At 43.6% G+C, this 26,294-nt stretch overlaps 1 protein-coding gene and 1 long non-coding RNA gene across 2 annotated transcripts in view; both read left to right on the top strand.

Moving 5' to 3' along the window:
* The window catches only part of LOC147718160 (uncharacterized), a 467,639-nt gene that overhangs the window by 63,553 nt on the left and 377,792 nt on the right, over positions 1-26,294 (top strand). The gene's annotated exons all lie outside the window — the stretch shown is intronic.
* LOC147718162 (uncharacterized) lies at positions 47-7,961 on the top strand. The gene is made up of 2 exons (XR_015295566.1): positions 47-135; positions 7,684-7,961. It is a non-coding gene; the product is annotated as an uncharacterized LOC147718162 (long non-coding RNA).

Raw genomic sequence — 26,294 nt, 5'->3', positions numbered from 1 at the left:
CAGGAGGAGCTACTGGTACCGCTTCTTGTTGCCAAACGGAGCTCTGCAATGGAGCAACCAGCGTGAAGATTAGCTACACAATGCTCTCCCTTGCGGCTGTCATCAGTGCCCTTCTTCTCAAAGGAGGACTCTAAGGTGAGAATTTGAGAGTGATACCTCTTTCCATCCTCTTTCACAGGTTCTGTATGGGGCCTGGGCTTCATGATGTGTTCCCAGAGGACCTTTAGGTCAATCTACGTGAGCGAATTCCCTGCCGCTAGATGTGAATGTTCTCCTCAAAGCCAGGGTCTGGATGGTGGTACCCGATACCCGTTACTTGGCTAAAGTGTGGCATCCAGTGAGGATATGAAGATTCAGGGTTAATAGCGAGACATCTTGTGCCTTTCAGCTTGAATGTTTTCTGTGGCTGCGCTGAGCTTGGTCTCAGTGCTGCGGTTGGGATGGAAACCAGATTGCCTGGTGTCCAGGAGTTGCTGTACAGTGAGGTAGTGACCAAGCTGCTTATTGCTGACTTTCTCCATGACCTTGGCTGGGTAGGGTAACAGGGAGATGGGGTAGTCTGATACTTGAGTGGGGTTGGCTAAAGTTTTCCTTTGCAGTGCATTGGCCCTTGTGTGTTTCCAGGCATTCATGAACATTTCGGAGGTTCTTCATGTGGGTGAGGACTTTGCTGATAGGGGAGGCAGCTATATTATAGATGTGATGGGTGCAGATATCTGTTGGAGAACCAAATTGGATGGTCCTCATGAGGTTGGCTGTTTCTTAGATGGTCACATTTTCCCAAGTAGTAAAGGTTTTTCAATGAGTGTTTATGGGTATGCTCAGTGTGAATGAACAGGGGTCTAGTTGTGAGGTTGAAGTTTTTATAGATGGCTTTGAGGTTGACACATACTTCATGCTAGGAGATGTTGTAATTTGTGGTGAATGCTCTTGAGGTGGAATCTTTGATGATTCCAATGCTTTATTTGTCACCGTTGAAGCTGTTTTCTATGCGTTCTGCTCGGGACTCTCTTATTTGGGAAACAACATTTATTTATATCGAGGATTTTACTCGGCAATACAATCCCAACGTGGGATTTACAACGACCACGTTGTAACCATGCAGTGCCATTACTAAGCAAATCTTTAGATCGACTTGCTGTAGATGGCGCTCTAACATAAGGAATAGTATAATTTACTATTTCAAGACCTTCCCTACTGTGACGTAGGCTAGAGTTGGAATACTAAATTATAAACTTCTAATGTTATGATGTCATCTACTGCAAGTCGATGTAATGACTTGCATAGTAATGGCATTGAGTTGTTACAACGCGTTCATTGTGATGACTGCGTTGTGATTGTATTGCGGAGTAAAAGTCTCGTTGTAAAGGTATATATTGCAGTATCAGAAGGTTGCTCTGCATGTTTGTTATTTTCTCAATGGTTTGTTCTCCATTTTCTTCTCAATTGTTTGCAGTGTTGTTTTTGCATGGAGTTCATCTGTATACCAACTCACCTGCTTTTGTGTCTTTCTCTGTGTTTTGTGTTAATGATGTGCCAGAGACTTAGCAGATCCTGTGATCCATTTGTCGAGAAGTTTGATATTGCCATTGAGGTCATTGATAGATTTTGGCAGGTTTGGGTGCAGGGTGTTGAGCAAATTGGATTCTGACATGCTGCTCTAGCTGTGTCTGGACAGGCACTGGGTGGCACACATTGTTTGACAAGGAATGCTGATTGGACACTGTATGAAGCTATGGTCGGTCCATGTGAGAGGCTTGGCTGTGGTGATTTTAATGTTGTTGAAAATGGTGAAGACAGGGTCAAGATTGCTCTAGTTAGGGAGTGTGTTTGATGACGTGTTGTGCCGATGCCAAGTTCTCCGGGCTCCCAAGGAGTGCAGTGATGTTGGTGTCTTTCTTATCTTTCAGATGGAAGTTAAAATCTCTATGTAAGAAGTACTTTTTAGTGTTGATGGATAGGTGGTAACAAGGTCAGTGGTAGTGTGTGAAAGTGGCTTAGGGACCCGGTGGTCAGTAGACAACAGTTCCACTCAGGATCTAGGATGGTGTGATTTGTAGTTCGAAGTGTAGGTGCTCCATTTAGGTGGTATTGTTCTCAGTGGTTGTAATGCAGTTTAAGGAATCTTTGAATATTATTGCAATTCTCCTTCTTTTTGGTGGTCCTGTTGGTGGTCCAGTTGTGCAATGTTGTTCTCAGTTGGGAAGGCTGTGGCAATGCTGGGTGCCAACTCAGAGGTCAGCCAGTTTTCCATAAGGAAGAAAAGGTCTGGGGTGTCTGTGTCCTGTGTGTCCCAGATTTCCATGGTGTGACTAGGTGTTGTTGAGGATGCGTGAAATGTTGTCCTGGGGTGTGTGTTTGTTGATGGGTGCTGCGGGTGTGCTGTGTGTGGATCTGGGTGATGTAGGCATGGTGTGTGTGACATGGCATTTTAGGCGGCACTCAGTGTTAGCACATGCTTCCTCTGTATAGTGTGGTGTTGCAGAGCAGCCTTGAGTGGAAAGACACCACTGCGGCTCTTTCACACCTGCCCCTCTCCAACCACAGCACCACTGCATTGCAGGCTATGTGAGTATTGGGAAAATGAGACAATGACTCTATAACCAATCTATTTGATGTTAGAAAGTGAGTGGATGCTACGTCAAGACAAAGGTCACACCACAAGACATGTTAACAGACGCTATTAAGGAAGTCTTTTCTCTAAACACCTTTTATCTCTGCATTTTGAAAACTGGATTGTGGAGGAGGTGATGTGTGACAAGATTATGTGTTCATATATGTTTTGTAGCAGTTTGCTGTGCTGCTGGTGTGTACTGTTATTTTTAAGCCGCATTATTAAAATTTAATATTTTTTTATTGCTCTGAAGTTTTTGTGTTGTCTTGTCTTTTGAATGTTTTGTTTTGTTTTGCCAGGTTAAGTTTTAATTGTGGTGTTATGTTGCTTTATTGCTATTATTCCACTGTGTCTAATTGTTTACATTACATAGGTAAACAAATGCAGATACATTACCCGCCAAAAGAAGTACATGCTTTGAAATGTCCTGTAACAAGCGCAATTTACCACTAAGGTGGAGAAGTTGTGGCTCACTGGTTAGAGCAGGCAGACCCTGAAGCAGAGGTCAGACCCGGGACCAGGGTTCAATTCCCGACGCGGCAGGGTCTTGAGCTCAAATGTCCATGGACTCGATAATTCTCGCTTCGGTGCTTGACCTAATCATCAGTTCACACTCAGCAACTCTGGGCATTAAGCTTGCTTAATCTCCACAACGGCCCCCCGCGGCGGGATGCCTGGCTTTCACCTTGGGGATGCCCTGTACGGGCTATCTCACAGGGAAAAGCCAGGACGGGTTCCCAAGGCAAGCTCGGAGATACCCCTTCGGGGGTCGATTCAGGTGCTATATAAGAAACATAATAATAATAATAATAATAATAATAAGGTGGCAAAACCACGCTGCTGCAGCTTTTCAACCACTTAGGACACCAGCTAGTCTAAAACTGTGACTGCAACAATGCTCACTTTATGTGATGTGTCGCACATTATCTACCAGTTTTTATCTGAATAAGTTGTAAAATAGTTGAAATGCTGCAGCATCACCAAAGTTAGTATAGTATCCTTCAATTGTAGATTGAGGCATTGTCAATTTTAGCCTGCGGTTCTTGAGCAGTAGACTAGCCCATTACCATTGAAGTCCCTTAGGCTAATGGTGGATAGACTATGGCATTGGTTATGGTAGCCCAGGGTCTTTTGGTGATTGCCCAATATGGTGATTCTAGAATTAAGTCTGAGGAATCCCTATAGCCAATGAAGAGTGGACCCAACACATTCCACAGTTATACGCCTCCAGTTCTAGCTGTAGGGCTCAATGGAGTTTAACGCTGCGACTGCTCCTTTGGATATATACAGTCCGCCCTCTTGTGAGAGGAAAGAGGGTTTTATTAGGGCGCATGGTCCTCCGCGGTGCTGAGCCCAAGCAAACCTCTGATATCTCACATCAAACATGAAGCTTCTGCGTGGGCTATCTTTCTGGTTCCTGTGTTTCAACACAGTTACCTAACCGGAGTTATACCATCTTCCTGGATGAAAAGTGTTGTTGTACCCTTATATAAAATAGGTGTAAAACCTCTCCTGCCAGTTTTAGGCAGATTGCACTATTGGATGCGATTGGGAAATTGCTTGCCAGGAGTGTTCCTCTTCACCTTCAGGAATGGGCATTTGGTAATAATATTGTTCTTGTTGAGCAGGCCGTTTTTCGCAAAAACTGTGGAACCTTAGATAATATCATGGCCCTTCAAAGGCTGAATGAAAAGTACCCTGTGGGTAAGGGGATGGCTTTATATTCTTACTTTATCGACTTTTCCACATTGTTTGATAGGGTTGACTGTAGGGTGCTGCGGAGGACACTGTCCGCAGTGGGAATCCCCACTCATCTTCCTATGCTGATCATTGCCCTGCACTCTTCCACTTGGACCCAGGTCCTGATGGGAGGAAATCAGGGTTTGTCCAGCAAAGTGGAGACACATGATGGCTTAAAGCAGGGGTACCGACTTGCGCCCCTTCTTTCCTCTCTTCACACCCATGTCTTAACAAGCAGAGTTGGGCGGTCTGAAGGGAATCCACCTGAACTAGGATTCATGAATGTTGGTCGTCTACTCTACGCTGATGACGTTCTTTTCTTGAATTTAACCCCAATAGGATTACAAAAGCATATCGCTGCTATTTCCAAGAGCAAAGTTATGGGTTTCAAGTCTCTGGGATGTAGAGTTAGGAAAGATTTATATTTGTTCCTGGGGAATGATAAGTTTGAAGTGGTGAAGATTTACTCATATGTGCTTTAATACTAGTGGCATGGGATAAATTGCATTTGTGATACTCAAAAGTGATCCACATAAACACAGGCAGATTAATGCAAGGAGCAATGCAGAGACTCATACAATAAAATGTATGCCAATGTATAAATGCAAATAGATGCCATACAGCTTAGTATCATGCTCTACCCAAAAACATATGAAGTACAAATGGGACGTAAAGTTTGGAAAGATTTATATTGGTTCTTGGGGAATGACAATGCAGGAAACGATACATCCTCAATACGATACAGTGGATAAAAAGAGCAAAAAGGCAGAGAACAAGCTCAACTTTATGAAGCACTACTGATACCATACTTCTGTTACGAAATCCCTTATCTTTCAAGTGAGAAACAAATAAAACGCTATAAGATCAAGGGGTGTGAAAAGTGTAAAAAAACAATGCTACACCCGGCACTCTTTATACCGAACAAGCAACCTACTTAATACATATCATATAAGCGTTATTTCAAGGTATCATTCCATAGTATCTATAATAACCTATTCAAACAGGCACAAAACCAGAAGCAGTAAGTACTAATTTTACTGCATACAAACATATTTAAAAATATATTAAAACATGTTTAACAATGTTGTACAACCTATTTGTACAACCTATTTCAGATAGAAGGGCAAAGAGACATTGGCATGGTCTTAATAATTGACGTCGCAATGTAAGTAGCAAAGGACAAACAACAATCACTTGATTTAAGTCTTGTACATGGTTCAAACAAAGTTCCCAAAGACTCTCATCCCTCGGTATAACTTCTCAAGATCCAGAAACAACTCGTAGCTGCAGCAATTCCAACCTTAGAAATAAAGTTGTTCTACGCACCTCATGGGGAACGTTCCATAAAACATGCAGTTGAGGTTTTGTACTAATGCTGCTTTCAACTACAATTCCAGTACAAGCATACAGAGCGCACAGTGGAATGTCCCTTTTCCAGCTCACTTCATAAATAGATTTTTTGATCAGGTTTTTTAAAACAAACTTTGGCAGAGGTGCCCCTCATTCTGACCAACTTCGAATATATCCAGGGCCTTCGAATAATTTGTAAAAAGGGCACTTCTTCCCTCTAAGCTATAACATATTTCATGTTTTAGTGCAGCATGGTTAGGGCTGAGTCACTATATAATACATTGTTTGTTAATGTTTTTTGTACTCTTATAGCACACTGCTACCCGCAGTGGGTTGCCCGGCGCTTGTACAAATACCACAAGGGAACCCTTCCTGGCTTTCCCTGCGAGGCGCCCACTCCTGGGCACCCGCATGGTGCATACCAGGCATCCCTCGCGTTGTGGGGGCCGTTGTGGAGACTAACCAAGCTATTGCCCAGAGTTGCAGCGTGGACCCATGATCAGAATAGGCACTGAGGCGAGAATATCCAGTCAGGGGAATTAATGAGCCCAAGCCCTGCCGGGGCAGGAATCGAACCCTGGTCCCTGGCCAGAGCTCTGCATCGAGGTCTGCCTTCTCTAACCATTGAGCCACACTTCTCCATTGTTCCTCCACCTTAAAACGGCTGCCATTGCAAACGCATTAAAGCAGACAGGACAGCCACCACTTTTAAGATGGCATAGACCTGTTTGCAAACTCTAAATCACGCCCTATGGCATTTCCGAACATAGCCTAGGTTATTGATCTTGAGTTAGAGCACTGCTAAGAAAGCTCAGTAGTAGGTAAGGGCACTGCCTCTGGTGCCTAGGGTATGTCAGTGGTAGACTATGGCATTGCTGATAGGAGCCTGGGTTCTTCAGTGGTAGACTAGGGCATTGCTGATAGGAGCCTGGGTTTTTCAGTGGTAGACTAGGGCATTGCTGATAGGAGCCTGGGTTCTTCAGTGGTAGACTAGGGCATTGCTGATAGTAGCCTGGGTTCTTCAGTGGTAGACTAGGGCATTGCTGATAGGAGCCTGGGTTCTTCAGTGGTAGACTAGGGCATTGCTGATAGGAGCCTGGGTCCCTCAGTGGTAGACTAGGGCATTGCTGATAGGAGCCTGGGTTCCTCAGTGGTAGACCATGTCATTGCCTAATTTTGATTTGGGGCATTCAAAAGACTAGAACATTACCCAGGCTATCCTTGAGGCCTTCTGTGGTAGACTAGGGCATCGCCAGGGGTAGCCTAGAGACCTTTAGTAGCAGTCCAGGGCATTTTCTACCATAGCCTGGGGTCTTTCAATAGTAGAATAAGACATTACATCACATAGTCTGAAGTCCTTCAATAGAAGGATAGGGCATTGCCTACCATTCTTTGAGGTGCTTCAGTAGTAGAAAGGGGCATTGATAGGTAGCTTACGATTCTTAAATGATAGACTATATTATTGCCTATGGTACTGTGGTGCCCCTCAGAGGTAGAGTAGGGTATTGGTAGTGGCAGCCTGGGGTTCCTCACTGGTTTCTAGGGCGTTGCCAACAAAACCCATGAGTCCTTGAGGAGTTGAGTTGGGCATTGCATATGGTAGCCTGGTGTTCTTCAATAGTCACCTGGAGCATTTCATGTGGTAAGCTGGGGGTCTTTGTGATAGAGTAGTGCATTGCATTCACTAGTCCAGGGCCTTTCAATGGCTGAGTAGCCCGGGGTTATACAAGCTGTTTCCGGTGGGAGTTTGAATGTGCAATCTGACAGAAACAAGTCTTCAGAAAGGTGGTAAGTGGACAGGTTCAGAAGAAGATTGTTTGAGTGGGGAATATTTGAAAAATATGTGCAAACTAAATTGAAAAAAATGTAGTACCTACATTTTACCATTTGGTGAAACTTATGTTTTAGTAAATCAATGATTTTTATTGTTGGTCTATAAAGTAACACATTTTCCTTTGTGTGCTTTCTTTCTTGCTAAGGTGGAGATGTTCCAGGCCGTCCTTCATAGACTGACCATCACCAGCCCTGCCAGGTCCCCAGCTCTGGAACCACTATCCAGAGAGAGTGAATGGGCCATGGGAAGATTATCTAACCTCCAAAGTCCAGGCTAACCTTGTTATCCAATGTCTCTCTAATTATTTGTCCTTATGCTTTACCTGGTGTTGTATTAAAAATTAACAAGACCCTCTGTGTATTTGTTGAATAAAGGTTATTACACGGTTGGCACACATTCAATAAATGCCGAATACATTTTCCAGCTCATGCTTCCCTGCCTCTACATTGATTCCTGCATACATGTTTTGGCCATTTTTTTTACCTTGGTGTATTCTTTTCCAGTGCACTGTTACATCTGGAACTACTTACCTTCAGTGAGAAAGTTGTGATATGTGTCAGTCATAATGCTGATTCTGCAAGATGAATCTCTTGACAAGGAGTGCGTTGAGATCCGGACCCTGATTAAATAGAGAGTTTGGTCCCTCAGCACACTGCAAAGAGGCTTTTGTCTTTTTTTTCAAAATCTATATTGATGAATATCTCATACATCTTATTGATCCTGATAAGCTGAACTGCAAACCCCTCAATGCACACAACCATTGCTCACACTGTTTCTCAGTGTCCTGCTGTGACCTGTCAGTCTGATCTAGTGCAGCCAATAGCAGCATCTGTGGCAGACCTTTGCACTTTAGGGACATGCGCACTGGCATTGTTCTCTGCTGCCATCTGGTGGCAGTGATTGTGACAAAACGTACAATTGTCACTTCCCTCTTCTATATTTTCCTTTTTGAATCGATCAAGTGCATATTTCATGCACAGTTTTCCATAGTGATGTGTGCTTTAGCACAATTTGTCAAAGTTCTGTACAAGAAAACAAGCATTTGCAGAAATAATAATGAGGAAATAGCTGGGTGACCAGGCATCCCGGATTCGCCCAAACGGTCCCGGTTTTTCACCAGCTGTGCTGGCAGATTTCAGGAAATTTAGCAGATTGAGTTCTATCTGGAAAATGAAGTGGAATGGCATTCTAACCGATGGCGCCATTATATGAAAAGGAGCGCGCACCACATCTGGCTTTCCCTATTCTGGGTTGTAGAGCCAGAGGATAGGCAGTTGACCAAAGGTCTCTCCTTGGTTGATAAGGGGTGATCAAAGATTGGAGAATGGGCGGGCCATTCTTCCAGAAGGCTTTATGGGCCAAGCACATAATCTTAAACTGAATCCTTTCCCTGATCGACAGCCAGTGCAAGCTCCTTAGAGCTTGTTTAGTGGAATGCCATCGTGAAATCTGGAGGAGTCTCCCAAAGGCACAGTTTTGAATACTTTGGGACTTATTCATGGTGTACTGTGGAGCTCCCAGATATAAGGCATTCCCATAATCCAAGCAGGAGAAGCTTAGAGCTTGGACCATGATCTTTCTGGCGTGAAAAGGGAGAAGAGGAAGGTCTTTCTGGCGTCAAAAGGGAGAAGAGGAAGGACCTTGCGAAGCATCTTTAATAGGCCGAAGCAAGTTGCTGAAAGCTTCGCTGCCTGATGATTAAAAGTAAGGGAATGGTCAAGCCAGACACCGAGTCTCCTAATCTGGTCCCTAGGGACTGGGACCGGGCCTAGACAATCGGGTCAAAAAGATTGCGGGTTGAAGAAGGGGGAGTTGCCCAGGAGCATAAGCTCTGTCTTGTTCCTGTTAAGTTTAAGGCATATGAGTTCCATCCACTTAGCAATCTCCTCTAGGCAGCAGCCTAGGGTGCTAGATGACCTCTCGGGGTGGTTAAGCGCCACCACAAGTTGTGTATCATCTGCATAGGTGATGATTTTTGTGCCAAATGGATGGACAATCTCTGCCAAGGGTCTCATATATAGATTAAACAGTGTGAGGCTCAGGGTAGATCCCTGGGGGACCCTACAGCTTAGAGGCAGCTGGTTAGAGACAACATCTCCCTCAAAAACCTTAAAGGAGCATTTGCTGAGAAAAGACTGCAGCCAGGCTACCGCTGAGCTGTACACTCTCAAGTTCATGAGTCTGAGGATCAGTGTATTATGGTTAACAGTGTCAAATGCGGCACAGTGTTTCGGTGGAAGAGAGATGCTTACCAATGTAAAAAGGCCTGCTGTAAAAAACACATACGAGATGCTCACAGATGACAGGTATAGTCATATATGCAGAATAAGGTGTGTGGGCAAAGCTGTGATATGAGGTGCTAGTGATGAACACCAGAAACATAGGGGCCCATTACGATGTCGGGCTGATTGCCTCCGCCAGGCTGGCGGTGGCCACCGCCGGCCTGGCGGAGGTAATCCGCCCGACATCGCAAGCCGAAATGCCCTACGCCATATTAGGATGGCGGCGGTGAAAAACACCGCCCGCCTGTTTTCCACCCCGGTCGCCTTGCGACCGCGGTGGAAAGGGAATAATATGGTGGCGGTGGGGGATGGCGGCGGTGAAAAACACCGCCCGCCTGTTTTCCGCCCCGGTCGCCTTGCGACCGCGGCAGAAAGGGAATAATATGGTGGCGGTGTCCAATGGACACCTCCAGCCATATTACGATGCACAGCTATAGGTGCCTTTCCGCGGCGGCAATGTCACCACAGAAAGGCAGGCGGTGTTTGCTGCGGGGGCCCCCTGCGGGCCCCCCTGGTGTAGGCAGAGGTGGGGGAAGACAGTAGGTACCCCCCCACATTTGCATATGCAAAGCGGCAGGCACTGCGCGGTTCCTGCCGCTTTGCATATGCAAATGCGAAAAAGCATTTTTAGCATTGTGGCGGGTGGTGCAGAGTACACCGCCCGCCACAATGCTAAAACTACAGGATGTGCCCGCCACTGTGGCGGGCACATCCTAATTCCCCCCACGGGACCCCCGCCCTTATTGCGGGCGGTCCCGTTCTCCGATAGGGTGGCGGGCGGACATTGTTCGCCCGTCATCCTAATGGGGCCCATAGTGTTTGTTTGTGAAGCTTACAAGTGAATTCAGAGGGTGGAATGCTACAAAGGAGCAGTGTGTGGTATGCACTGAAACACAAAAACCTTGTTATATGGGAGGCTCACAAAAACTATAAAATGGTCAAAACAAGCAAATATGCATTGTGCTAGGATTATTTAAGCCAAAATATTGAGCATTTAAGTGAAACAATGACTGAAGGTGTGGAGGCCTTGCTCAAGACTATGATGATTTATTTACAACTGACATTTGGAGAGTTGCTTATTAACAGTGAAGTAATCTTAGGGGAATAGTTATTGCGGGCAATTTAAATGTCAGATGAGCAGGATAACTTGGATATGGGGGTGATGCTTCGAGGATGGGCCAGGGGTGTCCAACATCAATAGCTCTGCTTCTGAGCATGTCCAGGAGGAGTCTGAAGACCCTTTACTTGAGAACGCGAGTCCCCCGGGAATAGTTCTTGTGACACAGAGGGAGGCCTTAGAGATCTGATTGCCTTTATTTCTCCTGGGAGGGTACAAAGTGTTCAGGGGAGGTCCAGGTCCCCTCCAGTTAATTCAGCATCCTCTCTCACTTAAATAGGGACATCTATCTGTAGCAAGAGAGAGGATTCCACATAAAGGGAATACCACATACTCAAACTTGAGAGAGCCAAGCTCAGAATCACGAAGGAACAATTGGCCCTAGATAAGGAAACCTAAAAGTACAGAGGGCTAGGTAGATTTTGAGATTGGAATCCCATGGTGCAGCACTAGTGAACCTAGAGTTAGAGAACTCTCCTTTGACACTGGTAATTTGAGCAGGATAATCCTTCCCTACCAGCAGGGTGATGACATGCATAAGTGGATTACTGCTTTAAAGAGGGCCTGTATAGTTCAGAAGGTTCCTCAGGGCCAACTGGCAGCTATCCTATGGCTCTCCTTTGCTAACAAAGGTAGAGACACACTCTTGCCTTTGAAGGAATAAGATACAGACAATGATATTGTCTTTAAGAGTGCCCTTATAGATGGGTTTGGGTTATCCCACTGAGCAATACAGGGTTAAGTTTAGGGACACACATGAGGCAAACACTCAAGACTTATTGATTTTGTAGATAGTGATATTAGGGATCTGGAAGGCTGGCTTCATGGAAGTAATGTGCATGATTATGAGGGACTGTACAATTTACTTGTGAGGAAGGACATCTTCAACAAATGTCAAAATCAGCAATTGCGCCAGTACATGGAAGACTCAGATCTGACTTGTTCCCAAGAACTGGAAAAGAAGGCAGACAAGTTGAACTGCACCAGGGTGAAACAAAAGTCTCCTGGACCAGAAGAACCAAGAATCTTCTAAGGAAAAGAGAAAGGTTGGGAGAAATCTAAAGAAAAGAAAGTGTCTTTTGAACTTTCTCAAAAATCTTCCTCTGGGTGTAGGTTCCATTCCTCTCCCTCCTCTAACAAGAAAGCTTGGTGCTATTTGTGTAAGGAAAAGGCCAAAGGGCAAAGGATGCTGATTTCTTGAAGTCTAGCACCAATACTGCTACTACTACTCCTAAACCTCCTGGTGCCCCTAGCAATTGCACTGGTGGTATTAGTGCCTCCAAGAGTTTAGCTGGGTTGACCTTGTGTATGCAAGTGGGTTCTGGCTTTGTTGGGACACCAACTCAGGCTATTTTAGACTGTGATGGTGGCACTCAGCTTGCCACCCTGATTGTAAGTCCAACTAACTTAGTCAAATACAGTCAACAGCCTCTCATCAATCGTCCAGAAGCTGTGGCATACAGAGACACAGGGGCCAGTGTCACTATGGTGACCAAAGAAACGTGTGTCTCTCGAGCAGATTCTACTTGGTCATATTTACGAAGAGACCAATGCTAACAATACCAGGACAGATCATTCCATGGCAGTTGTCAAGCGCTGCTGAGGAAAGGTAACTTGTCCAAAGAGAATTGTGGTACAAAAGGGGGTGGTGATGGACGGAGCATCTGAACCAATCAAACACTCACACCCAGTCAACAGATGTGGGTTTAATCCATCACCGTTCTTTAGCCCACTCTGCCACCCATGTTCAGACATGGCCATATGCAAATCAGTCTGACCCTGTGCCTCATGGGAACAGTCCAGCCCGAACTGCCAAGCCATGCCTTTGACTGGGTGTGAGTGTTTGATTGGTTCAGATGCTCCGTCCATGACCACCCCCTTTTGTACCCCCAAAGAGAATTGTGGCATCCCCCCGACCTACCCATGGGTTGTCTACTGGGCAATCACTTGGAAACTTCAGCAAAGGCCTACTTGGATTTCTAAAGGAGCCTTGACTCCTCCCTTCCGACTTCGGTGCCTAGGTCTCCACTTCTGGAATGTCAGCAATACACTTTCACTGTCTCATAAAGCATCCTCATATCAAGGCTAGAGGCATCCCAAAATGCAATACTTTGGTTCAATTACACATGCAATGCATATACCATACATTTACCATGCATACACTTGGGATGTTAGTACTAAGGTCTGGGGTAGCGCACAGAAGTGTAACTTTACACGAGTGGGCCAACAGACCTGCAATCAGTGTACTAAACCCATTATAAGGACAAATGTCCGCTATCTGTGCATTTAGTGTACACTCGGTGCACCCCTCCAGGACACACACCAGGGGCCTTCTTATGTAAATAAAAAGGTGCACTGGGCGCAAACAGGAAATGTGCGCCCTATCAAGTGCAATGTGCTGCCCCCAGGGCAGCAACAAACTCACGATGCCCTGGGGGTAGCGCATTCCTTTGAAAAGCAGAGCGGCTGCATTAAAGCTGCTTTGTGTTTTTGCTGTGTAGATTGCACCCGCCTGCAAGGGGATGTCTGGGGGAGGCCGTAGGACACCCTTTCCCCCCCTCCAAGGGGCTGCTCTCAGGGGAACAGTGCGCCTTCTGAGAGCTTCTTTGCCTCAGCGCCTGCCTCTGTAATACAGTGCACCCCTATGCAAATGAGGGAACAACTGCTGCAGAGAGCGCTGGCCCTTAATGTGTGTCGTTGGTATTGGTATTACAGAAGGGACCGCACAATCATCTGCGGCCCCTTTAATACCAAACTTCCCCTGGGGCACACAAAAGGGGCGCAAATGCCTGTTATGCCCCCGGGGCACTCTCTGTAATACAGCCCCAGGTCTAGAACCTTTCTCATGTCAATGGACAAGCTGACCCTTTAGCAGAATCCTATGTTAGTGAGAGGTGAAGCCAGAATTCCAGGATAAGGAGACCAGATACAGCCAGTTGGGTAATCAATTCAATTCAATTCAATATTTATTTATGATTTTGGAACTCACATGAGATCCACCTAAAATAATAACATAAAAGCAAAGTACGGTTACATGCAAATGTGGAAGAGAAAAAAAAAGAAAGAAGCAACTTCATATCCACTAATATATATCTAGAAAGCTTTTAAAAAAGTTAAAAATTTTGTAACAAAACATTTCGCTGGGCGGATTATGAATGGCACCCATTAAAGAGCTGGCAGACAAAATACTTAATTTTAAGCAAATTGGTCTCAACCACTTCGTCGGGCATACAAAAAGAACATGAGCAATGTCCTGGATCGAATTATTGCACTGGTTGCACTTTGCTGAGGACCCATACCATCTGGATAATAAATTGCTCAAAGGGAGAAGGTCCTGCCTCAAAAGGAACCAAAAGCGCTGTGTACCATGAAAAAGGTTCCAGGAGACATAAGGTTGCATGTTTCTAATTAGATAGGAATCAATGACCGGAGAAACACTTTTCTTAAAAGTAAGGGTATCCCTATTCCATGAGGCCAGTTTTAGGGTGGACTTCAACTGGTGTGTAGATAACGTAAAGAGAGTTGATTCTTCCAATTGCAATAAAGCAACAGCCCTTCTAAAAATAATTATGATTAAAGAATGTTCTTTTAGGGATCCCAATAGTTCTGTTTTTTATAAGGTTTCTTAAAGTATCCGGTTTTCCCTTTGCCAGACATGAGACCCATCGTACTATCCCAGCAAGGCCCTGGACCCAGCTGCTACGCAAACCAAATTCTAGTCTAAGGGTAGCCACAGAATAAGCAGTGTTAACCGTAGTTAAATACCGTAGGAGTCTACCCTCAGTAGTATGTAAAAAACCCCATTGCCCCAATTGAAATAGTTCAATACCATAAAGTAAAGAGGCCAGGATTTTAGCACGGAAGGCCTCTAACAAATAGACAAAACTCTTGCCTTGTGCCATTGCCTTCCGAGTGTTATTATCTATATGGGCCTTATTACTAAAATTACCAGATACTGTTTTCCCTAGGAAGACATAAGATTTTACAACTTCTAACTTATGTCCACCTACCGACCACATAAGATTCCCATATATCGTTTTTTTTTTCCTGTCATACACATGACTTTACTTTTTGAGACATTAATCTTCAAATGATGAGTCTCTGCATATACATGTAGTGCCTGCAGACGTTTATTTAATCCTTTTGGAGTTAGGTCCAATATTAATATGTCGTCTAGATACAACAAACATATAATTGGTTTATCCCCCAAAACAGGGGCAATACCTTCACTTAAAGATAAGGTCTGCGGAAGAATAGATATGTATAGGGAGAATAGTAAAGGAGCTAATAAACAACCTTGTTTTAGTCCATTGGCAGAAAAAATGGCTTGAGATAGGCCTCTTTCCCCACCCTGAAGAACTCTACACCAGGTATCAGAATGAAGATCCTGAACTAGATCCAATAGCAATGATGGCATGCCAAGGTCCAATAGTTTCCTCCACAGCAAAGGACGATCAACTTTGTAAAAAGCTGTGGAGAAATCTATAAAGGCTGCATAAACTCTCCTACCTCGGACCTTGATATATTTGTTGGATATTAATTGTAGGGCGTTTAGTTGTCCATAGTACCATGCCCTTTGCGAAAACCCATCTGCTCAAAGGGTAGTACATTACTCTTATCCACCCAATCCTGAATTAACTTCAGGAGACACTTTGCAAAAACTTTACCAATTGCGTCTAAAAGGGCGATTTGGCAATAGTTTTGTGGGGCCGTCGGGTCTCCCTTCTTGAAAAAGGGAACCAGTATACTCCCTTTCCAAGAGGGAAGAACAGTTCTACTCAAAAAACGAAGTTTGAACACCGGGTGAAGAATTTTGCTCCACAGTATGCTATTTTGCTTTAAGACCGAAATAGGAAGCTCATCTGGTCCCATTGCCCCGGAGGAACGCAATTCCCTGATGGCCAATTCAATGGCTTTTTCAGATGGAGGATCTATAGCATGACTATCCGCATTAATTCTTTTACTGGGGACCACCATTCCATTACTTGCGTATAAGTTTGTAATGTAGTCCACCCAAATTTGCTCTTCAATGGGAATTGGGACGGGACTTGACCTAATGCCACATCCCTCCCCTATGAATGACCAAAATAGTCTTACTTGGCCTTTAGTAGTAGCCTCCCTCAGTTTAATCCATAAGGAATCCTCCCTGTCTTTTTTCAATTTAGCCTTCAACCTTCTCCTCCTTCTTTTTAATAAAGATATTCTGCGAGATCTTTCAGGAGAATTATTCAAATATTGTTCTCTTACTAGCTTATTTATTTCTATAATGAGTAATCGGAGGAAGTGGGGAAGTATTTTAGTATTTCTTTTCCAATTGGATTTATTAGATTTATTAGCAACAGAAATCACAACCTTCATAAAATCTAAAAAACGCACTATTTCTAAGCCTTTGCAATTATTTAAGTCGTGTACTGCAGCATCAAGGATGCTGTCCAAACCCCTCAGTCCTAGCATTTCAATAACATCTCCCTGATTTGTCCCCAAAACTGACTAGGTCGCTATTTAAAGACCAACAATCAGTTTTAGGAGGATTTACATTTACAATGAGAGCTAATACTTTATGGTCACTATAAGGTGTATGGGAGACCTGAAGATCTTTCAGTAAGGAAAAGGCAGAATTTTCCACCATTACATAATCTATTCACTCTGGTTAGATTTATGGGTATAGTTCGCCGGAGAATCTGAAGGGAGCATTGCATTCACAATAATCCCATCCATTTCCACCAATTCTTCAAGGAGCATTTTCCCTCTTCTATTTGTCTTATTATTCCCAGGAAAGAGGGCTTGGGGAATCTGCAAAGATTCCTCTTTATGCTTATTTCTAAACAAGGACAAACTAAAATTAGAGATTGTACAATTGAAATCCCCTACCAAGATTATATGAGGAGCAGGTACTTTCTCAGTAATTTTCTTTACATAAGAAAATACCTTCTTTAAGATTATATTAAAGCAGGCATCTGGGGGAATGTAGGCATTTATCAAAACAATAGGACTACAAACTTCAGCATTGTCAGAGTTAAACAGCGTTACTGCCTGGAAAAGATTACTAGGATCTAAATAATGGGAAAAAGTCCAATTTATCCGGTTAGACAGTAGGCATGCTATACCCCCTCTTGCGCGACCTCTCCTTGAGGGAGATGCTCTACCCTCCAGTACAAAATAATCCCTTCCTGCCGAAATTTTCTCAGCGCACCACGTCTCTTGGAGACAGATCACACTGGCCTCTAATGAGTAAAGAAATTGTAATTTTTCAGAATTGTTTTTCATATCAGCGGCATTCCAGGATAATATTTTTAGGTCATTGCTAAAGACGGGGATATGTTTCAAAATTATTTATAGGTTTCCTCGAAAGAACTCAAGGCAACCAATTCCAATAGAGACTCTCTTCAACCGTGTTTCTTTGGAGAGAAGAAGGATGGGTATTGATATGGGACACATGACGGATATCTTTAGAAATGCAAATTTTTAGAACATCATAACCGCCTGGCCGGTCAGTACTACCAGAGGTTGCCTGGAGGAGCGAAAACTTATTAATAAGTCTACCAGAGCGGAAGTTCTCCAAGAAAGGCATAATATCAATCCCTTTACTTTGAAGGCATTCTGACCGCTGAAGGATGTGATTTACAATAAGTTTAGAATAAAACTTTACCCTTGTTAAACTTCCAACCTCTGTTTTCAGAATCATTACTTTATCTATATCAGAGGATTGTATTAATTTCAGACTTGCGATCTCCTGAAAACATTTAAGAAGCAGGGATCTATTTAATGTACAATCTGGAACAAACAAAGGGAAAAAATCTAAAGTAAGTGTGTCAGTGCTTTCCTCTTTAAGGATCTCAGCTGGTCTCTTAGGAACCCCTTCTCTTCCCACCATATCCGAGAATGATTTAGCTTGAGGGTTAAGGGCCAGCTTGTTTCCTCAGTTCCCCAGGGGGAATAGAGTTGGAAGGCCCCCCTGTTTCAATATTTGGGACACCAGATAAGAGGGGAATAATGTTAGTGTGACCATCGGTTTGAATCGTTGTTGGGACTGCCTCTTGTTCTGTGGATATTAGAGTTTCTTGAACTAATTTTACTTCCTGGATCTCGTTTTGGGGGGAATTAACTAGGGATACTTGACAAGGCACTTTATTAATAGAAATGTTCAACTGTTCATCAAAGCTGATTTTCCTCCGCCTCTTTTTTCCAAATCTGTGAATTGGTTTCCTCTTTTTTCCCCCATTCATTTTAGAGTTCCCTTTTTTTCCCTTTTTTCTCTTATCTTCTAGGTCCGGTACACCCTCATCTCCATCTTTTTTCTGCAGTTTAAAAATGGGAAATAACTCTTTATCTACCCTTTTGTTGGAATCATCCATAACTTCAATTACTTGATCAAGCTCTGCGGGGACTCTCAAGGGAGATTCTAACTTCTTTCTATCAATAGAGGGGAGATCTTCATCCAGTCCTGTTCGGACCAGAACTTGAAGGGCATTCGAAGACTCATTCTCTATCATCGTATGTTTCATTACTTTGGGCCCTAGAGAACTAGATCCCAAGTTAGGGCTAGATTCCTTCCCCTGCTTATTGTTCAATAGAACCTTCAGTATTTGAGTTACTGTTTCCAGAACACAATCTGATCAACCGACAAATGTTTCCAGTAATTTTAAAATAGAAGAAAGTAAATGTTCTAATGAGGATAAAGAGTCAGAGATGGGTTTATCTGACCTGATTGGTTGAATAGGATCTATACCGGTTATATTGAGGTCAGGACTCATGGAAGTGTTTGACTGAGAAATGTTGAATAGAGATTTATTAGATGGAGTGCTACTATATAGTTGAAGCCCAGAGGGGGCAAATGCTGCCGGAGTCTTTATAGGATCAAGAATCTTGCTGGATTCCTCAACAATGTACCTCCTGCAGAGCTCCATATCTAAGTCTGATGAGATAAAATCATTACTTTGCACTTCCCTCAGCAAAGATGAGCCAAGGGCATCTTTTAAAAGAAATTCACTGAGATTAGATGGATGGTTATGCACTGTAACACCCACTATTTTATAACTGGACTCTGGTGGACCATGGGGGGGCTGGGTAGCATATATATTTTTATCCCCAAACACTAGCGGAGAAGGTGCCAACATTTCAAAGAATTAGGAAGACCTTCTCTCTCTTTAATGGGGGAATTAACACCCTTTTCCTTATTACCTTGTTCAATTACACCAACAGTATTTTGGAGCCCCCTCATAGTGGTGTAATCCTTAACAATATCACCTCTTTCGGCATTGCCATCAGCCTTAGGCCCTACTGTGGCAGCTTTATTCTTTCCCCTTTCCCATAGACTAAATAACTGACAATTTCCTTTTAACTGCATAGCATGACCGTCCTTGTTCCGTAAAGGATTAGATTTGGTCTTAGAGCAGGTTCTTCCCACTAACAGTCTACCCGACCTTAATTTTTTTGCAGTCATTTCAGAAATAGAAAACAAACTCAATAAGATATTAAAAATTACAGTATCAGCTTTTGCTCCTATACTAGAGTACCAAAGCTTGACGACAGCTAAAGACTATACAAGAAATAAAATTAGATGAACACCTTCACGATTATACTGAAAAAAACTTTTTTGAAAAGAATGGGCCCAGCCCAGCCTACTTCAGCCTCTGAGGGCCTAAGTGGGCCCGCCCTTTGACCGGGCTTAGCCCCGGGCTAAGACCCGCGCGCGTCCCGCGATGCGCGAGAGACACTGTGGTTTTAAAGTAGAAGGAGGGGGCGGAAAGAGGACCCAGCTGCAGCAAAGGTGATAACGCTGTGCAGGCTGGTCCTCGCAGTCCGGCCCGCGGTGAAACACAGTTCCTAAATTCGCCCTCAGTCGGCGTTCACAAAGGTAGTATCGCCGAGGCAATGGAGATTCTGCTTTTCCAAATCCGCTTTAAAAATGGCACAAAGAAGGCAAGTCCTTTCACACGGCTATGAGCGGCTCCCGCGAAGCAGGGGCCGCCGTTTTGAAGTGCAGGAAAGAGGGGGCGGGAAGAGGACCCAGCTGCAGCAAAGGTGATAACGCTGTGCAGGCTGGTCCTCGTATTCCGGCCCGCGGTGAAACACAGTTCCTGAATTCGCCCTCAGTCGGCGTTCACAAAGGTAGTATTCCCGAGGCAATGGAGATTCTGCTTTTTCCAAATCCGCTTTAAAAATGGCACAAAGAAGGCAAGTCCTTTCACACGGCTACGAGTGGGTAATCAGGTCAAGTAACTTGCACTGTAGGGGGCACCCTGGCACCAAAAGGGCCAAAACGACATTTCTACTCTTAAAATACATATATTATTAGGGTCTCCACCTGGCTCTTGAGCTAGGAACCTACATGTTCAACGGGGTAATTGTTGTAAATAAGTAGGTCCATTCCATGTAGTTTCTTTATTTAGATTTATTTCAAGTCAAGATCTTATGTGGAGCCCCACCAGGAGCAGCCTCCCCGCTGCTCAGACGTTCCTCCAACTCGCACTCTCTCTCATCCAACATTCCATAACCAGCTCTCACTCCAACATTCCACTACACAGCCACACTGGCTGAACAGCAGGTATAACACATCTCCCTTTCTTAACCCCTTCCACGCTGATGACGAGCTGGGCTCGTCATGGCGTAGCCTCCTCGCACGCTGATGACGAGCCCAGCTCGTCACGTAACATGCGATTTAAAAAATCTCAGTGTGCGAGCGGAATTCCACTAGCGCGCATGAGGTTAATACCAATAAAAATCAACAGCAAAAGAATCATGTATAAGATGGCAATAATAATTACATGCAAGAGTGAGGCAACAAGCAACACATGTAGATGGCGAAATACATGCATACAAAATAGCAAAAAGATAAATATTTGGAAGAAGTAAAAGAATACGCAATCCAGCAATTCTAACACTCACCACTTCTCCCTTTCTCATACAAAAAAAACAAAATCCACGCTCCCTTAAAACCAAACCAAAGCAACACATACACTATCATGTCAGCTAGAGGTAGGAAGGGCCCCAACTAAAAGGTGAAACAATAAACCATACTTGCAAGAAATTCACTGATATTCAACGCTTCCCCCACCAAAAGACAGGGTGTGACGTGTAGGAAAAACTACACACAGAACTATGCAATTGCACACACTTCACTCAACATGTAAGTACTTCCCCCAAGAAAAGATGGGTTGCATTATGTAGAAAACTGCGCTCCACACAGAACCAGATTAAAACCAAGCAAAAACTACACCCAAACCAAAATATGGGTTGTGACTTGTGGAAATGTATGTACCACAGTGAACCTGTAAGAAAACCAGGCAAAAACTGCACCCAAACTAAAATCTGGATTGTGACATGTTGAAATGTATGCTCCACACGGAACCTGTACGGGTGTAACACCCTGCACCAAAAATAACAACAATCTTGAATAAACCTTTCACCCAAAAATATATCCTGGAGTACAAGACCAGAAACTCCACCCAAAACAAAATCTGGGTTGTGACGTGTAGAAAACTACGCTCAACACGGAACCAGAAGAAAAGCGAGCAAAAACTCCACCCAAACCAAAAACTGGGCTGTGACTTGTGGAAAAGTATGCTCCACATGGAACCTGTTAGGGTGTAACACCATCACAAACCATGATGTGCGAGAGAAGTAAAAGGATAAAACAGCATAAAAACAGCGATCAAATATTTTTCAAAAAACATTCACTATACGAAATGTGCACTAAATGAAGTGGTATTCGGCAGGAACCCACAAACACGTAAAAGTGGGAAACAGGAAGACAATTAAACACTAACTTCTACTCATATCCTTACAAATGCCAGAAAACATAACTCAAGGGACCTTAGGGAAACATGAAACAAGAATAAACAGTAAGCAAAGAACAACAACATGTAGATGGCATAAGACATTAGCCCTCAGTAACACTCTGGAACACTGGTGAGCGACCTCTCCTCGAAACTCCTCTTGAAATGCAATAGTACAGAAGGAAGTCACTGCAGCAACATAAACATCAGAGTAATCCATGACACAAAAATCTCAAACCGAAGTAAAGTAGAGTCACAAACGCAGCAGATACAAAGCAGTAGTGACAGGACCAGAGATTAATTTAAATGTGAATAACGTAGCTCCAATGAACAGAAAAGAAGAAAATAAAAATAAAAAAAAATAAAAAATTGAAGAGCTTTTTAAGTCTTGAAGAAAGGGATAGGCACACAACTTCCATAATGTTTCCATGACAAGATTTATTGCTTGTATACACATGGCAAAAGGCAGAAAAAAAAAAAAAGTAACTTTATTAGGAAGATTACCCTTTGAGAACTTGCCAAAGTCCAGAGTCTTACAACGAACAAAAAGCAGGATAAGAGACTCAAGCAGAACTCCTCCATACTAGGATCATAAGAACTGGGAAAGCGGTCAGGGAACTGAAGCACTGGTAGACTGGTGAGGAAACGCACTGAAATACACCATACTCTTGGCTTCTGCCACAGCAAATCTCTCTAGGAGGAGCAGGAGTTTTCCTCTCGCGCCGTATCAAACAAATTGAGAAGGTGGCTGGCAAAAGAGAAAAAAATAACAGAGCAGCAACATATTCAATCAGCCACTGCCAACCGAAAGATGGCGGCACGCCGTCAACGTGGTTTGCGAATGAGAAAAACAAGCATTGGCCATGCCAACTGGTTTCGCCATATTAGTGTATTATGAAAATACAGCATCTTTCACCAAGACTGCACATGCGCTGCCTAGGCGAAACCTAAAAATAACAGAGCAGCAACATATTGACTCAGCCACCGCCAACCTTATCATGGCGGCACGCCGTCAACATGGTTGCAGGGTGGCTCTCGATGCGCTTGTTCACCAAAACGTCCCAGAGCCGGCCGAGAGAGTCACAAAAGGTCCCACGGAGCTGCACACGCCTTCATGCAGGTAAGAGTGCACGCGCTGGGTGTGTGTGCGCTGTAGACAGCTCGTGCCATATTTTGAAAGTCTCAAAACAGTTCAACTGCCATGGTGAAGACAACATTGCAGTAGTAAGCAGATTTGGCATCAAAATCAGCAATAAGCCAACGTACTCACAGCCACAAGCCATACACAGCAGGCAAGGGATACAACTGCCAAAGTCCTACTCTGATTTGGAAGAGTGAAGTCCTCCTCAGCAAAGTAAAAATGACACAGCCAAGGTGCCAAAACAAAGTGCTGGAAATGTTCTCACATGAAAATCCACAAGTAATGACAACCGGTAGAAGCGTGTAGAAATGCACAACTCTTGTATAATTCAAAATGAAAGTAGTTATCTCAAACAGTTAACTTGTCATCAACAGGCTGGCACAAAGTCCAATAGAAACTGGCACTCACGGGTTGGGACGACCCATGGGGTGGTCACTGGTGGGGCTCGGGGTGCCAGGTTGTTCAAGAACCAGTTACATTTCTTCTGCTTAAGTGAGTTGTTTCACACTTGATAATGAAAATACTTTCAGGTAACACACGTAGGTTTGTAGTATTCTGGAAACCATCTTCAATGTCTATTGCACATGGAACTATACTGTGTCATGTTCATTACTATGGTAATAGAATGCTGTGCTTTTGAAACTGTGCTTGGGACTCTGGTTTGGCAGTCCCTAGCAGCTCCTGTGACTAATGGTCGATAAACATCATCTAACCCTATGTTTGTGGTTGTGTGGGCTCACTTCAAATTGGCGACGAGGACGGGACCATTAGTCACCTAACCCACGTGTGTCCAATCTCTTGAACTGTCTCAGGATTGGAAATGGAAGCTGCATTTTGAAATAATGGAAAATTTCAATTCTGGCGCTGATGGGATCAGTGATCTCAGCGTGTAGTAAGGAGCTAAAGGGAACGTGTTTTCTACATCTGTTGGAGTATTGAAAGTCAAAGAAATTCACTTTTCTGCTGTTTTGCTGGTGTTGTTGTGAATTTCAAAACAACTGCTGCAGTCAAAAAGTTAATCCAGCTGGATTTATAGTCAAGACAAACTGTGGGTAAAACGAGTTTTTTTTTGGGCTGTGAAAAAAGACATAAGGAAAGGTCCTGCTGTTACTTCAACAGAAAAGCAAAAGAAACAGTTGTGCAGGTTGTGCTTCAGCTTTTAACAGGTGCTGGTCGAAGGGAAAATTAGGAGAAAGTCGGCGGCATTCCAAAGCACACTGTTTTCGAGGAGAAGACTATCGGGAAGATTTATGGTGTCTGAGCGAAGAAAACACTGTTTTTTCTACCTGACAAGCCGTGCATCTAAGCACAGTGGGCCAACGGTTTTTCAACGGGAGATCTTCTCCTTGCATATGATGACGTCTGAGAACGTTGTGGAGGTATTGGTGATTGTTCCCACTTCGTAACACGTCACACGACAACGTAAGTTCAGAGGGGGACGGCGCCTCTGTAAAACGTCAGTGCAGATTGAGAACGTCAGTTGGCATTGTTATTTTCAACTGTTACCAGGCAACGGCGATAATTAAAACGGAGGCAGACGGCGAAATTGGTGCACGCCTTACGCTTTTGGATGTTCCTTCATATTTTAGAAAAAGCAACAGTTGCTAATGCCTCGTGAGTACTTTGCGTAGTGAATTGCCTTTCAAAGCCACATATCGTTTTTCACCGTCAGGGGGTTTTCATCTCCACAAGTCTGGCGGAAGTAACGCTTTCCCGAGTGTTGTTTATTCAAGAGAGAACCTTTGAAGGGTGTTTGGAAGACGGACTGTTTTCATGATTCATTAAGCCAAATTTATATTCTACAGCAAGAGAACGTGTGGTTTTACCTTGCAAGGCAATCTACAACAAAACAACGAGTGGCTTTGCTTTGCAGGGCTTTACCTTGTTTCTTTTGTTTCGCATTTTGAGTCATCATCACTCTTTTCTCGAACAAGTTCTAGTAAAGCAAGTTGTTATATGGATAACAGTGCCATCTAGTGGTTCAGTGGCACATTGACATTTAGGTGTTTGGGTTTAATCTGTATTTTCTTTTGGTTCAGGAGGTGAATCTTACAAACATATCATCTTCTGCATCTTTAGCAATCTTTTGGAGTAGTTTTTTTGCTTTAGTCAAAGTTTACATTCATTTATTTTGTGAATCTGTACAATTTGATAGAGAAAGGACATTTTTTCTTTCATCTGGCAATCGCTCTATTTTAGTGCAGTTATTCTAATAAGTGAATAGTGAAAGTTTTGTTTTTACCTAGTGAAAATGCAGAATGTACAGGCTCCTCCCCCATTTTTGCAACTCCCAGGCGATCCTCCTGTCAAATGGAAGGTATGGTATAGGGCTTTTGAGAAGTACTTAGGAGCAATTGGAGGGAGTAGATTTCAAAATTTGCAAACATTCGTGACAAGAATTTTCAATTCTATTAAGGACAAGGAGGCGAGGATTATGCTTTCTCATTTCTTTAATGTAATGCTCAGCAGCCAATAAAAACAACCAAAAAACTACATTTCCCATGAACACCAGGGAATGACCATAGATGGTAGTGTATAAAAGGTCCCAACATTAGTCTGTCTTCCTCTTTCTTTGTGGAAATATATCCAAATTAAGGTAAAATCCCAAATAGAACAGGAACAACAATTCCAAACAAGCCGCTGTCATCCACAGAATCCGGAAGTAGGCAGCTGACGAACCATGGGTCCAGACGACAGGAGGAGAGACAGATCCCGGCAAAGCAGGAGCGACATCACTTCTGATCTGAGCCTGAAACAAGATACAGAGCCATAATATCCAAACCCAACAAGACTGTCAAGAGTCAATCAGGGAAGGGAACAGGGAGAGAGATATTTGCAAATGCATGTATATAGTCATAATACATAAGCATACAAATATGGAAAAAACCTGGGTGGGATAATCCTCGCCTCCTTGTCCTTAATAGAATTGAAAATTCTTGTCACGAATGTTTGCAAATTTTGAATTCTATGTCAGGACAGGAGGCTCAGATTATGCTTGTTTAAAGCTTATCCACCACCACAGAAGCAACACAATCAATCGGCTTGTAATAAAACGTTTTAAATACAGAATCAGATGACCAATCTGCAGCCTTCATTATATCAAACAAAGTAACACCCATGGAGAAGGCTTTGGACGCCATAGCCCCACGTGCCGAATGTGCGCCAAACACAGAAACATCAATACCTGCTTCAGACATAAGACCCCGCACCCAGCGCGCCAAAGTAGCAGGAGTGACAGGGCGAAAGGGCTTTTGCAAAGCAATCAGCAATTGACCCTGCATGTCAGAACGCACAGAAGCAGTACTCACCTCGTAATCTTTCAAGCATTGCACAACGCAAAGGTTGGGATGCGAGGGAAAAGAAGGATAGAAAATAGAAGGTGTATTAGATTTTGTTCGTCGAGAAAGACGAAAGGAAACCCCTTCAGGAGTATAACTT

Source organism: Lissotriton vulgaris, chromosome 4_2, assembly GCF_964263255.1.
Source record: "Lissotriton vulgaris chromosome 4_2, aLisVul1.2, whole genome shotgun sequence".
Taxonomy (NCBI): Eukaryota; Metazoa; Chordata; class Amphibia; order Caudata; family Salamandridae; genus Lissotriton; species Lissotriton vulgaris.
Note: the sequence above shows the minus strand (reverse complement) of the source record. Positions and strands in the feature narration are given on the sequence as shown.